Genomic DNA, 16,256 nt, shown 5'->3' with positions numbered 1-16,256 from the left:
ATGGATGACTTCGCGTTTTCTTTGAGTTATTTTAGTTTTTTTTTATAGTTTCATTTTACGTTCAGGAGTAACCTTGGAATTTTGAGTTTTAGAAGGATTTGGATGGTTTTTATAGTTCAGAAACGTAAAGGTTATACAGCTTTTAAGCTGACTTACAATTAGCGTTATTTAATTGTTTTACGAATCCTTGGTAAAAAGAATTTAAGAGAACTTGGTATTTAACTTAAGAGTATTAAAAAAATAAGTTTAATGTACCACTTTCAATTATTAATCAAGTTACTCTGAGAAAAAAAATATCTGATCTAAATCTTCGAATTATGTTAAAACTTATAGTTTTTCCGGTTCTATGGGAACACCGAAACGCAGGGTAAATTAACTGAGGTGGTTTGGCTATGATTTGATAAAATTAGCAAAGGAAATTGTTTTATAATACGTGCGCAAAATTGACAATTTCATTATTTTACCATTACCATGTGAATGAAAAAAATTAACATTAACAACGGAATTGTTTACATATAGTATATTGTGGCTTTATCATCAGAAATGTTTTTTAAGTACGCTAATTTTACGAGAACTGTTTTATTCGTGTAAGACAAAAATTTGAAAATAAAACTGCCTTCAGATTTGTAAAATATATAGTCTTTACTCATTAATATATTTAGAAGAGCAGAAGCCTGAAGAGATAGAAAATTTTGACGAGGCCATTTAATAATTTTCTTACTTACTTACCTTTTTTGGCCATTTTTAAGTTTTCGCAGGCGTATAAGTTTTCACTTCTACAAGCAATCAGGGAAATTTAAAATTTAAACTTTTTGGCCAATAATATGAAATTCTTTTTTATTTGTTTTTTAAACAAATACTATACTAAAAACTAAAATGAAATATTACTCGGATTTTGCAAAAAAAAAAATACTGCTCATGGAAAAAAAACTAATTATGGAAATCGAAAAAATACTTATGCATATGGACGTGAAGAAATGAACGTAATATTTTACTTGTGATCAAGACACATAGTATATGATTAAAATGCAAATCGAAAATAGTATTTTCCTCTCCTTAATTAACTTTCTTTTTTATTTTATTTAAAAAAAACAACTACATAAACTTAAAGATTTATGAATGAAAGCACGTTCAAATTCTCTTTCCCTCTGTTGACACTAATTCAAGCGCTAACTTATAAAATTAAATTTCGGAAGATAAGGAAACATTTTTTGTCAATTGATAAGTAATCCTTGCTTAAAACATAAAAGAGAAGAAAGAAATAGCAAAAAGAGCATTAATGAGTGCGATAGTTTTGTAACGAAATTCTTTTGAAAAGCATTTGATGTCGAATTCACCAATTAAACTTGTTGACTCAGCGCATAAAATTTAAATTCTGTTGCTGCATTTTTTAAGGGCTGCACTATAAAAACTGCTGGTTAAAAAGCATTATCACCCTGAGTGCAACATCCGTAAATTCAATTTCAGCGTAAAATTAATTTGTATTGTAAAATTTTATACTGTAATTTTCTTGTAACATTTATTTAGATTACATAGTTATTACAGATTTTACATAGTTATTTTTACAGTAAAAATTAAAGTATATTAGGGTTTTTGTTCTTTAAAAATTTTACGGGTAAAAATTTAAATTTTGCATTGATTTGTAAAATTCTGTAGGGATTTTTCTGGAATTTTTTTCCAATGCGCATAGTGGTTTGTGTAGCATATTTTACTAAAAGTTTCTAATTACCGAACTTCAAAATTCTTTATTTCATCATACTATATAATTATTTTATATACCGTCAAAATTTCAAACATCACAATTTTGTCTTAACGAAAACAAAGTGTAACATAAAGTTGAACACTTAAAACTTTGACGCCGTTAAAGTACTTTTTAATATGGAGGGAAATATTTTGTAATAATATTTATTTATGAGTTTTTACATTTTTATAAATTACTGATAAAAAATATTGTACTACTAATTCAAAACCTTTTTATGCAGCACACAAACCATAAATGGGTTTTAATCTCGAGTCTCAACAATTTTTTTAATAATAAAAAGAGTTTTATATGAAATTTTTTTTATTTATTAACATATATCACACAGTATTAATCGTATGATGATGGTTTCTTTATTTGAAGAAAAATCTTTTTATTTCCAATTTAATACTCTTAAATTGGCTTAATAAAAATGCTATTAGTTTTTAAAAATAAAAAACCTTATATTTTTGGAAGAACGAAAAACGTTCTTTAGACCACTTTCAGTGGCATTCACCTTATTTCACCTTCGAAAAAAAAATTAGTTTCTTTTCGAAAGGGGCTAATTTTCTGAATGTTGCTATCTCCAGAAATCAAAATCCTAAAAGTGAGATTGACCATTAGAATAAAACCTCCGAAAAATATGTCATTCTATCTCTCTAATTTAACGGGCAACCAACTAAATGGTTATTATCATTTTCACTTTTCTTTTAATGTGAATCCAGTAGAATAAGTTATGCTCGAAATAAGCTCCAGCTACTACTGCAATTTTAATCACACTATGTTGTGTCCGTAACTCTTTTATGATTCGTGAAATAAAGCAAAATTAGTTTTTCTAGTTAGAATGGAATATAAATAACTCTCAGCCGCTAAAATATTTAGTCTTTTTCTATCGTAAGAGCTATTTCCTTCAAGAAAGTGTGACATTTGAATATTTTTATTTTTGCCTTCTTCTCACTAACAGAAATTTCTTAAAAAATAAAAAAAATAGTAAAAATTGTTCAAGTTAGTCATTTTAAGTTTATTAAGTTCATTATATATATATATATATATATATATATATATATATATATATAGTATATATATATATATATATATATATGAGTATATATATATATATATATATATATATTTATATATATATTATATATATATATATATATATATATATATATATATATATATATATATATATATATATATATATATATATATATATATATATATATATATATATATATATATATATATATATATATATATATATATATATATATATATATATATATATATATATATATATATATATATATATATATATATATATATATACACCACGCACGTGAAAGATTGTAAACTTTCGGACTAATAAAAGTTGAGCATTTTTTCAACCAAATCTGCATATAAGTAAAAATATTTCAATTAGTCATCACAACTGCATTCTTTTTATATCCTTATTTATTTTAGTACATCAGTTTTTATTTTATAATTAAGTACTCTTTATATTCGTATTTTTATTTTCAAAAAGTTCTCATTTTTTGGTTAATAAGCCTAACTAGTTTCAGGCAAAATGCTTTTTTTTTCTTAAAATTTTGCCATTATTTGTCTCTGTTACTAATATCCTCTCCAATGATGTTTTTAACTTACTTGATTTAATGAACACTATAATTAATTTCTTGCTGTGATGAACACAAAAATTACTTAATTAATTACTTTATGAAATATGTGTTAGGTATGTTACCAAAGTTAATTTCACGATAGACAATAGGGTGAAGTTTATTTATATTGTAAAAAAAAATCACTATACAATATCGAAAATATAAACATTACAATGTCCGACCTGTTTCCAAGAGTGCAGCAATTCGGTTTTGTTATGTAGTGCAAAGCAGCTGTTGCAACCTATGTTACATTGCACCGGATTTTATACTTTGAGCTGAAAAAGGAATTTAAATTAAAATAAGTTTTAAAACAAAAACAAAGAAAATTAATTCATGTTCAGGCTCAACATTCAACTATCCGTTTTGCTGATAACTTAAATAATGATCACTGAAATGATCAGTAGTTATCCTTTTAAAACATTGAATTGACGATGATACGCCTTTAGTAGTTTAGTGAATCAGTTAGACTTTAAGTATGGTGTGAAGTATATTAATTAGATTAAGCGGGATTTAAAATTTAAGCTCATATAAAAATTTTTTTAATAAAGCATACCGCAAACTTATTAAAAATTAAACTTATTTTTTAATTATTAACTCCAAATTGGTTTTGATGCTACCTATGCGTTTAGATCAAGATAGAAAAATAGCAGTGGTTTTAGCAACCTACGAGTTTGACTGGCTGTATCTTACACAGTTGGCAGGCTATCATAATATAAATATTCTTTAGAGAAGTGAGTAAAGCTAAAATCGAGTTCTCTTTCCGATAGGAAAAGATTTATGGTCTATTTTCAAAGATTTTGTTCTACAATTTGAAAACTTGATGCATGTGCAAATGCGAGTTGGAGAATCAAACCAAACGCTAAATCATACAATGGGTATGTGTAAAAGATTTGTAAGTCAATAGTCAGCTGGAAAAGTGCACTGTAAGAAAGTCGGTTAAATTTATGTAAAAAATGCTAGTTGATGTGCCAGCATAAAACTGTTTTCACAGAAAAAAAACTTTTGAAAAAAGGGCACCTGTTTTTTAAGCAGATGAGTACTGTTATTTTAACAAACAAACTTCGTAATGTTAGCAAATTAATTTTGTTATTTTAAAAAAAAGTTGTGTAATGTCAACAAAATATTTATATATTAAAAACTATGTCATCCTTGTGGTTTGTTAGAGCCGCAAGCTGAAGTCGTTGATCAGTCAACGCTCGTCACCTCATTCGAAGGCGAGTGCTTTGTCCCCTGAGGTTTCATTACAAAGAAAAATCCATAACTCTCCTTTATTTCAAAATTCTGATTGAAATCATATTTAAGCGTGAAAACATTTAAATCTATAGTGGCTCACCCGTATAATATTGTTTACCCACTTACCAAAATATTGTTTCAAAAGAAACATAATATTTCTGTAGAATATCATTTCCACTGATTCGAAATTATATTTATTTCATATTCAAAACCGTAAAATAATTGCTGAAAAGTAAGTGCAAGTAATAGAAAACAATTGTAAAATGATTTGAAAACGGGTTAAGTTACTTACGGTATGGTTTCGTTGTGTAATATTCGTACGTATCATATCGATATATGCAACTCTGCATGGCAAAAACTAGAATTCAAACTGATAATTTGCTCCTGATTGGGGTGAAAAACCGTTTTATCAGCTAAGTGACTTTAAATTGTCAAATACACAGAGAAAATCAGTGAAAAAAAAACTGCGCTTTTTAACATTCCGCGGATAACTGTTAAAAACAGAAAAAAAAATCGGTATTTTTCTTTAAACAGTTTTTTCTGTGAAAAATATTTTCTTTCTTTTCTTATATTTAGATATAATAATGAAACCTGCTGGTATGTAAACTGACAGCAAAGCACTAAATAATTAGATAAACAATCCGGGAGTGAATAACCGTATAAGATGTTTAAAAAGACAATATATTTTTAATAAAGAGTATGGCTATATTCAATTTTCATATCCAAGTTCAGACCATTTAGAAACAGACACAATGACCAAACACTTACTTAGTAAAAAGTATTTTATATTTTCTTAAGCCTGAACTTCGACTTGATAAATATTGAAAACTCTAGAACTATGTGATTAGCAAAATATAAGGTGAATTTTGAATATTTTTTTTATCTTCTATATTTATTACACAACTCAACGTAATTATAGCTGCTAACCAAGCTTTTGTGTCAATTGCCAGTGTAAAGATGTGTAGATTATGGCAAATTTTTGAAAGAGAGTTCCATATTTCATCTTTCTGTTTAAAATAAATCAGCAGTGTTTTTTTCTAGTATTTTTAAGTAACATGTTCTTCATAATCATTAAATTTTGATGTTTTATTTGCTTATTTCTTAGGAAATATTTTTAAATGTCTTCGTTTGTATTTTTTATCAGATAGTTTTATTTTATCACCAGAAGGCTATGTTCCCTGCTCGCTCCACTCAACAACCCACGCAACAATATGTTTCCATTAAAAATATCATATTACGTCTCATTTCGAAATGGTTGAAAGTATTTTTTTAGAATTAAATGTGAAAAATATTTTTTAAAATTATGTATCAGGTTATGTGTTTATTAAGCATTAATAAAAAATTAAAACTGATTTTTAAAAAAAATATTGATGTGTTTCAAAAATATCGTACAACTTTCTGCTATATCATAACTTCCTCCTTTTCAATTTTTGCTCAAATACTTTTTTGACTTTATGAAAAGACAATAATCAATTTTATATTTAAATTCACTACTTCTCATTATTTGTTAATATAATTTTAAAAAATGGAAAATGAAATACACGATTTAATAAAATTAAATAAAATATTCTAAGATTTAGAATATTTGAGTAAAAACACTTAAATTCGTATTTTGTTCAGTCTTTTAATATGGTTCTTTTCGCTAGAGTAATTTTAAAACAGAAAAGTAGCTGTACTTTAACCTAACTAAACTTTTTTCTACACAGGAATAGTTTCGTGGCAGAGAATTCTCATATCGATTTTGTATGACGACTACATGGAATTATTTTTAGTAAGAATTTTTTGGCGTATCTATAGTTAAAGGAATTGAGAAAAAAAGACACGTTTTATACTCTTCTCGTTACATAACGGTATTTTATGCTTTGGAAGAGAAAAGACAGACTGTATATGTTCATAGATTTAAGAAATCACTATATATATATATATATATATATATATTTATATATATTTGAACCCATATACCTGAATCCCATTTTCATTGTTAAAAAACTTAAAGTAAGTAATTTTTTAAAAACTAGTGGGCTGCACCCCCTGCTCGCTAACACTCGCCAACCCCCGAAAATTACTACGCAATATTATATGGTCGCTTCGCTCGCTACTAACTTAGGTACATTGCAAATGCACAAAATTCTAAAAATTCAAAACAATCATTCAAATCCATATAACAACTTTTTTTTCAAAAAAAAAATATCATCTTTTTAGTAAATACTAAATCATTAAAATAAATTTGAATTCAAATAAATGACATGTAATTCATTAAATCTATTAGAAATGTGCTATAGCATAAAATCTTAAAGCGGAACAGTACGACTGAGACTCATTTTTCAATGAATAACTAATAACAATAATAAAACAAATAAATTCGTGATATAAATCAAAAATCGTCAAATAAATTCGTAATATATAAATTCGTGAAAAAAAGCGCTTTCGACAAAATACTAAAATAGAGATCTGTCGACAAAGACTACTCACTTCTGCCTAGCTTAATAGTATGAGATTGCCGCATCCGTTCTTAAAAGCGCTATATGTTGAGCCACCTCAACTAGATTTGGCATGTGACATTTTTAGCGGCAATCATTGGTCGATTTTCCTTTGTCTTCGCGACAAGAATTTGTATCACTGGCCTTCCCGAAAAGGAATAAGGAAAAATTTAACTCGTCGAACCCCACGATATGTCGCAAGTTCACTTGACGCACAAAGACCGAGAGACCATTAATCTTGAGGCCGAGTGGACGAGTAGGACCCAGGCACTTATTATTTTTATCAAAAAAAGACTACAAACTCCAAAAAGAATGGCGAGTACTTTATGCTACGCTGACTAAAGTAAGAAACAGCGTGAATAAAGCCCAAATCAAATACAAAGAGGGACATACTATAATTTCGGTTCTTTAAATTAGAAACTTCCTCAGCGTCTGAAGATTTTTATTTATTATATAGATTTTTATTTTATTTTATTTCATAACCGTCGTTGAACAGCCGATCCAATTTTGAGTTTACGACTTCCAATGTTCAATTTTAAACCTAACCCAGAGGACAAGTGAATTCCTGTATCAAATATTAGGTGAAATTTGCCATCGTGGAGGACTTTTTGATGAAACTTGCCCACATTTGTGTAACATGAAAAGAACAGACACAAAACCTTCCATGGTCAGCCTGACTGTAAGGGGACTCTAACTTAAGTTGTTGCCACGATGTGACTTAAGTTGTTGCCAGGATGTTGCCCGGAGCTAATGTCGTTAACAAGGGAATCAGTATTCTTATAAATAAAATGTTCACATGAATTTTTCATTTGATACTAGTAATTTGATTTTCATTTCACACAGGTTGTTCATATTTATTAATCGTCTGACTTTTATTCATGCATACGAATAAATGTACTTGGTACGATCCTCATTCAACTTGTTAATTGGCTTACCGACGTGATTGGCTCATTTTAACCCACTGACGGTTCTGCAAGTAAAAAGTCGTATTCTTCGCATAGCGAAACTGGTTTTTCCATGTTATTACATAAGGAAATAATGCTTTGGGAAGAAATATTCTCCTGATTTTGCTCATTTGCTAATTCGCCTGTGGGTTAATATCTGTTTTTTGATGAAATTAATGATATCAGGTTTCTGATCTACTTAGTATAGCTCTATATTGGACCTAAGAAAAATTCTAGATCGATGACGTAAGAAAGATACTATACACAACCTGTATTCAGTCGATGATTCATACAAAAACGTATTGACAAAGTAAAAACAAGCATTGATATGCATTTATAGAGAAGCGTGATAACTTTATGTTATGTACTACATTCGTGAGTCTATTGTGCTGCGTGCGTCATATATGTGGAGCAGCAAGCGACGAAATAGATAAATTCAAATGTATTCCTTTTATTAGATATTACTCTTAAGTTTATACTTAAACCTTTAAGAACAACTCCTTTAATGCAGCTATATTTATTATCCATTTAAGCTCTAAAATAATCTTTAAATATTTAACGAGTGAATTTTTATTATTTAATTAGTGCCAGCTAATCTATATCTCAAATTTCACTATAATTAAGCTCCCTTAATGAAACAAATTCCGGCACTTTGTAATTTCCGAGTACTAAGTGAAGGAAGAAGAGTTTAAAAGATACAAACATTTATTACCTTCCGAATGCCTCAGTTTTGAAAGAGATCTAAACATTTAATGATGCCGGTGTTAATGGAATATTATCCGTTAATCTTCTGAATGCGCAGGAGGTGAACAACGAAAACCACTTAACATAATAGGGAGCGTTTGAAAACGAATATTGATTTAAGGAGCTATTGTATCCTTGAATTTAAGCTTAAGTAAGGAATTTTTACTCCTGATAAATGGTTTTGGGAAAGAATTTCGTGAGATTTGTTTAGAGACGAAAATGACTCTTTGGAGACTTAAAAATGGAGTTTGAAATCGTTAGTTTGTTTTAATTACTCGAAATTGATGGTACTAGTTTAGTGTATCCTGTATTGCTAGTTTAGCATTTTTCTTTCAATGATTCTCTCCATAAAAATAAATTTCTTAAAATATTTACTAACTATATATAAGGCAGACATACAAGATGCTCTGAAATCACAACCTTTAGTATATAATTTTAAACCTTCATCAAAAATGAAGTAAAAAATATATCACCATTAGTGGTTGCTAATTAATATTTAAGTGATGAAAAAAATGACATTGTAATCTAAATCTAATAAAAATATCAAAACTGATTCTATTGTTTGAGGAAATTTGGAGGTATTTCCAATAATCGCTTTTCAACACGTATTTGTTTTTTTCCCCGGCACTCAAACAGTTCTTCCTGTTTTAAGTTCCACATTAGATTCATGAATTTGCCCGTAGATATCCCTAAGATTTTGATAACGTTTTGTTTCTTTCCGAAATATTAATTCACGATTACGTGTAATCACTTTATATATATATATGATATATATATATATATATATATACACAACGAAGAGCCATTACATTATGACCACCCTCCATCTATAACAATGGGCTCACCCAGGTTTTCATGGTTTCTCGCCCAGGAACAATGTTTTCATGGGGCACATTAGGATTCATAATTCTCTGAACAATCCCTGGCGTCTGTAAGCTACTTGAACATAGTTGCAGACCGGGTTCACCCATTCATGGCAACAGTTTTTTCCTGCGGGGGATGGTGTTTACCAATAGGATAATGCACCATGTCATAAGGGTCGAATCATCAGGGATTGGTTCGAGGAACATTCCAGTGACTTTCAAGTCATGTCTTGGCCCCCAAATTCACCTGACCTTAATCCAAGTGAGCATTCGTGGACCTACTTGGAAAACCAAATTCGTGCTGCCATGCTACCCCATCGCAATGTGAGGGAATTGTAGGACCAGTTGGTGAGCGCTTGGTACCAGCTACCTCAGACTGCCTATCAGCACCTTGTGGAATCAATTGCACGGCGGGTGGTAGCAGTTTTGAGGGCTAAAGGTGGTCCTACATGTTATTAGCAAGGTGGTCATAATGTAATGGCTCTTCGGTGTATATATATAATATATATATATATATATATATATATATATATATATATATATATATATATATATATATATATATATATATATATATATATATATATATATATATATATATATATATATATATATATATATATATATATATATATATATATATATATATATATATATATATATATATATATATATATATATATATATATATATATATATATATATATATATATATTGATCGCGTTATTATCGCATAGTTTTTAATCGTGCTTGTAACATGTTTGTTTTAGAGAAGCAATTTTTTAATTAATTTCTCAAGACGGCATTATAAATTACTGTAGAAAAGTAAAGCTGTAAAATGTTTTGAAATTATGGCAACTAAGCAGGCATCATGCTTTTCTACAGCTTGCATTTTTTCTTTAAAGACTAAAAATTCAATTGACGTATTTTCTCAATGACTTCATCTTTAAAAAGGCATCAAATGTTTGAATGTTGACTCTTCTGCATTAATAATAACTTCTGAGTTGAAACTGGTAAAAATATTAACCTCAATATCTAATGTTTAATCGTTAGTGTTTTTAGACATAGATCTATACTATGATGAGATCTATAACCAACTTCCTTCTCCTTAGGGTTTATAAATGTTGAATATATTCGATTGAAGCCCTCAACATACGCTGTTAGAATTTTCATTCTTAAATTATGGTAAAATAAGCGGCTGCAGTCTGTCTATCTAATTAACCGTAAAGTTTACGGTAAGGAACATTTTTACCTTCTCAGTTTTGAAACCATTTTCAACCGATATTGTTGAAAAAAAACATGAATGCAAAACTATACGATTTCTTAACCATTTGCAACCAGCATGGTTTACACAGGAGATAGTTTAGCTAGCTTAACAAATAAAATAGCTTACACAGGAGATAGTTAACAGGAGATAGTTTAGCAACTTTATGATGCTGTATGAATGAGGGTATCGTATTCTAATACCCCAAAGTCACAAATTAGGGAGTGCAGGACGCAAGAAATTCTTCATGTGTTAGGGAATGAAGAAAAGATTGTGGCATCAGCGCTCGGATTCGAACCCCCGTTCTGTCTCTCATGAGACTAACAGATTTGCCCTCTCGTCTATAATATGTGCCCAGCTGCAGGGAACTATGTGGCTTCATTATTGGGGCTTAGTTGGTGCGATAAAATTCAGGTTGTTTAACCGTATTAGGTGAAAGCAGTTAATAAATGGTTATTCTGACAGTTAACAGTTTGAATAAAATTTTAATTATAGCTGTTTGACTTGGTATTAAAAGTAACAAAAAAATGAATAAATAAAATATAAGAAAAATAAAACAGATATGACATACATATCGAAATTTTTAAAATTGAAAAGAAAAGCATGCTTAATTTTTTTTAAAATAAATGTTACATTAAAACTTAGAAAATATTACTAAATGGGTGATTCTTTTTAAACATGACAATTCAGACCGAAAAATTTCTTCAAATTTAATATCTTCAGAATAATCTAAAATTTTTTTTGTATACTTCTTTAGTTACACTTATTGATATCATTAATATCTTACAAAAAGCAGTGTAGTTTTTTGACGTTTGATCGAGAAAAAAAATAAAATAGAAATTCACCAAATCTTGAATGCCAGGAAAATGACATATTAGCTTAGAAGTTTAAAAAACAGTCATTTTAAGTTAATGGTAAGAAACTCAACTTCCTTTATATTAGATAGACCATAAATTGCTTAAATTAATTCTTGTTATCCACTGTAGAAAGAAACAAAATATTTTTTGTTGCTGATATGTACAGAATAAAATAGAGCATAATAATCAATCTTTAAATAAATAAATAACTTTGATTACATCCAACCATATTACGATCATACATAAACTTGGTATTATGTTAACATTTGCCTTCCCTCCTTACAATATTAGCAGTTAAAAAAAATTTCAGGTAACACTTTAATGTCTTGGCATTCATAAGCCAGGAAAATGACAGCCAGGATAATCACAAATTCGCCATTTTATAGCTCGTAGCTTTACTTTAATTTAATATTTTGGCCTAAGACGTTTATATTCTGCAGAAAACAACAGGATTTCTTAAAATAACTCAGATAAATCTATGTAGTTTATGCTATTAATGATTTAAAGAATCCAGGAAATTGACAGCACAAAAACCTACTCAACTTGAAAAAAATTTTGAAATAGATTTTGAACCAGAAAATTAGTTCCTTATTCATGCAACAAGACACGTTCATATAGGAGAGTATCTAATCAATCTATTAACATAAGATATTGATTCCTGGAGCTATCTATTTTGGTTGTAAGCCACTAAATAAAAGTATCCAGGAATAACAGATTTTCTAGGGACAAGCAAATTATTGACAGAAAAAATTATTTTGAACGAAGTTTTTGTAAATAATACCCTTTGCGTATATTCCAGAAATGCTTACACCGGTTGAGATAAAAAAAATTAGATATTGAAAAATTTATGAGAAGTTTTGAAGCTAAGTTATTATTGGAAATATTGATTGTGACATGCCAGAAGCATGAAATTTTGAAGTTCAATTAAATTTTTTAACTATACGAAACAGTCAATGCTAGTGCGAAGTCATTTTAAAATGTTAACAGCAATGCTATTTATTAATTTTTTAAAAAAAATGTTCTCCCAATATATATATATATATATATATATATATATATATATATATATATATATATATATATATATATATATATATATATTGGGCTTTATATATATATATAAAGCCCAATGATGGAGCAAGGGACAGTGAATTGGCATATTTCGTGAGAATCACACAAATCTACTTTTTTAAAAATATTTTTATCAAAAGTCAATACAGGTAATATAAGGCAGCTATTATTTCCTTTTCCTGGTTCCGCGTAGATGACTCATTTGTTTCTTTATAACAAGCAAAGGGAACTCTTTTTCATAAATCACTATAAAGTTGTAAAATTAAGTGAAATTTTAATTTTGTATGACGATTTTAAACGACTATTTTATAAACCCACCTACTTACAGGGTCAACTTAAAAAAAAGTATTTTCATGCTTCTAAAATCGTGGGAAACTAATATAAATATGGAAGTACAAATATTTCGGAAGTATCACCTGCCTGTATAGCAAAAAATTGTTCCTGATAGGGAAAATTTCTATGAATTTTGTACGGTTAATACAATGATAATAATTAAAATACTGTATTAATGAATAATCTTAAGATATATTGTCATACTTTTGCTGAAGTAAAAACACTAATGATGAACACTTATTAGTGATTTAATTTTTTGGAGTTTGGCCAGATTTTCTTGAGTTCCGGACTCTTGGCAACAACATCTATAGACACCTATAAGCAAAATGCTGCCAAGGTTTGCCAACTATTAATTTCTGTTACATTTAAGAAAGTAAAATGATAGCTATATAATTTTTTAAAAGATAACCTAAAAGATTAATTGAACCATAGCTCATCTCCAGCGTATTTCTTACGCTCGCGCATCAACATAAGTTCATGGGTGTTATTCGAAACTCTTTCTCCAAATAAATAAATAAATAAATACATGAATAAATAAATAAATAAATAAATGAGCCATAATACTTTTATATTAATATAATAATAATATTTAAATACTTTTATATTAATATATTCTATCTCACAGTAAATAATTTTTGAATTCAAAAAGTGAACCAAAAAATAAAATTTACAAAAGCAACTATTTTTTCCAAAATCATCAATCGGGTACTTCCAACTGATCACATATTTGAGTCTAATCACGTGGTTGTGTATGGCGTGTTAACTTTACAGCTTTAGAGTTTGGGTTTATTATTCAATTATTTGGGTTACCACTGAATCAATGTTTGGTGTAGATTTAATTGGATACTGCAAGAAACATCACGCGTTTGTGTCAAGTCTGATTGGCTGATCTACGCGTGACGCAACTTGCAAGTATCCAATTAAGCTAAACAATCTCTGCTGGCTTTTTCATAATCGTAGACTTAAATACTTGCATTGACATAAAAATGTGGGAGTTAAAACAATAGAATTTGTGTTTTTAAGATCGATATTTCCTAATATCTGTGAATGTCTCATTTACCAATTTTTTAAATATTACAAACCATCAGAATATTGTTAATAATTCAAATTTTAATCTACTTTCTCAAGGAAGTATTTCAAATACTTTTTTCATCTTCTTGAAATAAGACATTTGATTAATAACTTACTTTTCGCAATATATTTTCTTTCAAAAAGTTTTCTTCGGTTGCTCTTTCTAGGTTTCCCCCAGGAAATATGTTTAATCAATAATCATTGCTTTTTTTCAATTTCAATGAATATATAAGGAGAAAAGCTACTTTAAGAACCTCCAGGGCTGAAAATCAATTTTCAAGATCTTTAACTGAAATAAAAATGTAAACAACATGCATCGAAAATCTATGAGTATTGTATACGACTTCCTTAGTTTAAATTCCTTTAGACTAAACTTTTAGATCAGTTTTAACAGTTATTTAGAATTAAATTATTAAACTTTGTTTAGTTGAGTCGATATATCTATTTAAAAAAAACTCCTTTGTTTGAAATCCTTCAGCACATATGCGTCTTGAATTTCGTTAGATTTTTTCTTGATTTAAGGTCATTGTTTTTTTTGTCATTTTAAAATTGTTTGATGAATAGTTACTTTAATTTTAATACTTTTAATAGGAAATTATTTGGTTGCAAGAAATATTTTTTTTAAATCCATGCAAATAATTTTTTCTTAATACCAAATCCTCGGTAAGTAGCGCGTGGGAAAAAGTATTCTGGTAAATTTACCGTATTACGTGGTAAATGCATTTTGTGTATCAAAGCTATAATTCTGGTCAATAAAATTAAAATATGCGGTATTTAAACTAATATGATGCTGATTATGAAATGATGATTGATTGTTTACATTGTATACAGCAAATAATAGCTGTTTAAATGTAAAATTGTAAAGCGTATCTGTCAAAAACACACGCTTTTGAGACACAATTATTGTCAAAAATAATGAAAGACAACTCAATAATTGCTGAATATTAAAACATGAAAATTTATTTCAAAGATATTATTTTAAAATATGAATATATTTACTAAATTGTATATAAATTTTATTTTATGATCATCGTTGAAGAGCTGACCCCATTTTGGGTTTACAACTACTAATGTTCAACTCCGTACCCTTGTAGTTTTGACAAAATCCAGAAGACAAGAAAACTCCTAGATCAGTACCCTCAGAGGTATGATTTGTTAGGGGAACATGGAGGACTTTGTGACTTGACAGATTTAACGTGCATCAGTCATCATTTACTACACGGAGAGTCTTCGGACGTCGGGGATCGAACCCACGACCTCTTGGACATGGGCCCAGTGCCCTACCAGCCAGGCTATCCGGGCCCCTGTATATAAATTTTTAAAATATAGTTCTTTAAGTACATAGTACATCTTTACTGTTACAAAATAGTGTAGTACACTATTCTCGGATTATATTGCGCCTGTCATGTCGCAACGGAATAGCATAAATTGTTAAAAAGTATAATTGTATAACAAAATTCATAATATAACAAAGAATCTTTTATAATTGTGCTTTTTCAGTGTTGTATGAATAAATGGATTCCCATAAATTGTATAATTTAATGATTTCTTATCTACACATTGTAATATGTACTTATATATGCGGAATTTTTTGAATTATACATAGCATTTCGCATTTGTACAAATACAAATGCTTGCTTCTACTTCAATTTACATTTGTACAGATGCAAATTATACATCGCATTTTATATTCTACAAATTTTCTAACTTTGCATCGCTATTCATGAATGTTATACGCTCATTATCATTTTGAATATACGAAATAGTATCTAAGACGATGTTTTAAAAAAGTGGAAAATAATCTTCTCAGTTATGCTTGCTATTACGTCTGGTGATGAGGGAAGTAAATAGCCGATAGTGTTTCTGAATAATCGAGATTTTTCTGTTCTCCCGTGTTCTCAGAAAGCAAATTTTCGGTTTTAATTACAAAATTTATCTGTAAGATCAAATTGTTTTTTGTGTAGGGAACTCGTGAGATATCATAATTTGCAATAATTTCT

This window comes from Parasteatoda tepidariorum, chromosome 2 (assembly GCF_982258835.1).
Source record: "Parasteatoda tepidariorum strain Cologne lab strain chromosome 2, Ptep-v5.0, whole genome shotgun sequence".
Lineage (NCBI taxonomy): Eukaryota > Metazoa > Arthropoda > Arachnida > Araneae > Theridiidae > Parasteatoda > Parasteatoda tepidariorum.
The sequence above is the reverse complement of the archived record's forward strand: the minus strand, read 5'-3'. Positions refer to the sequence as shown.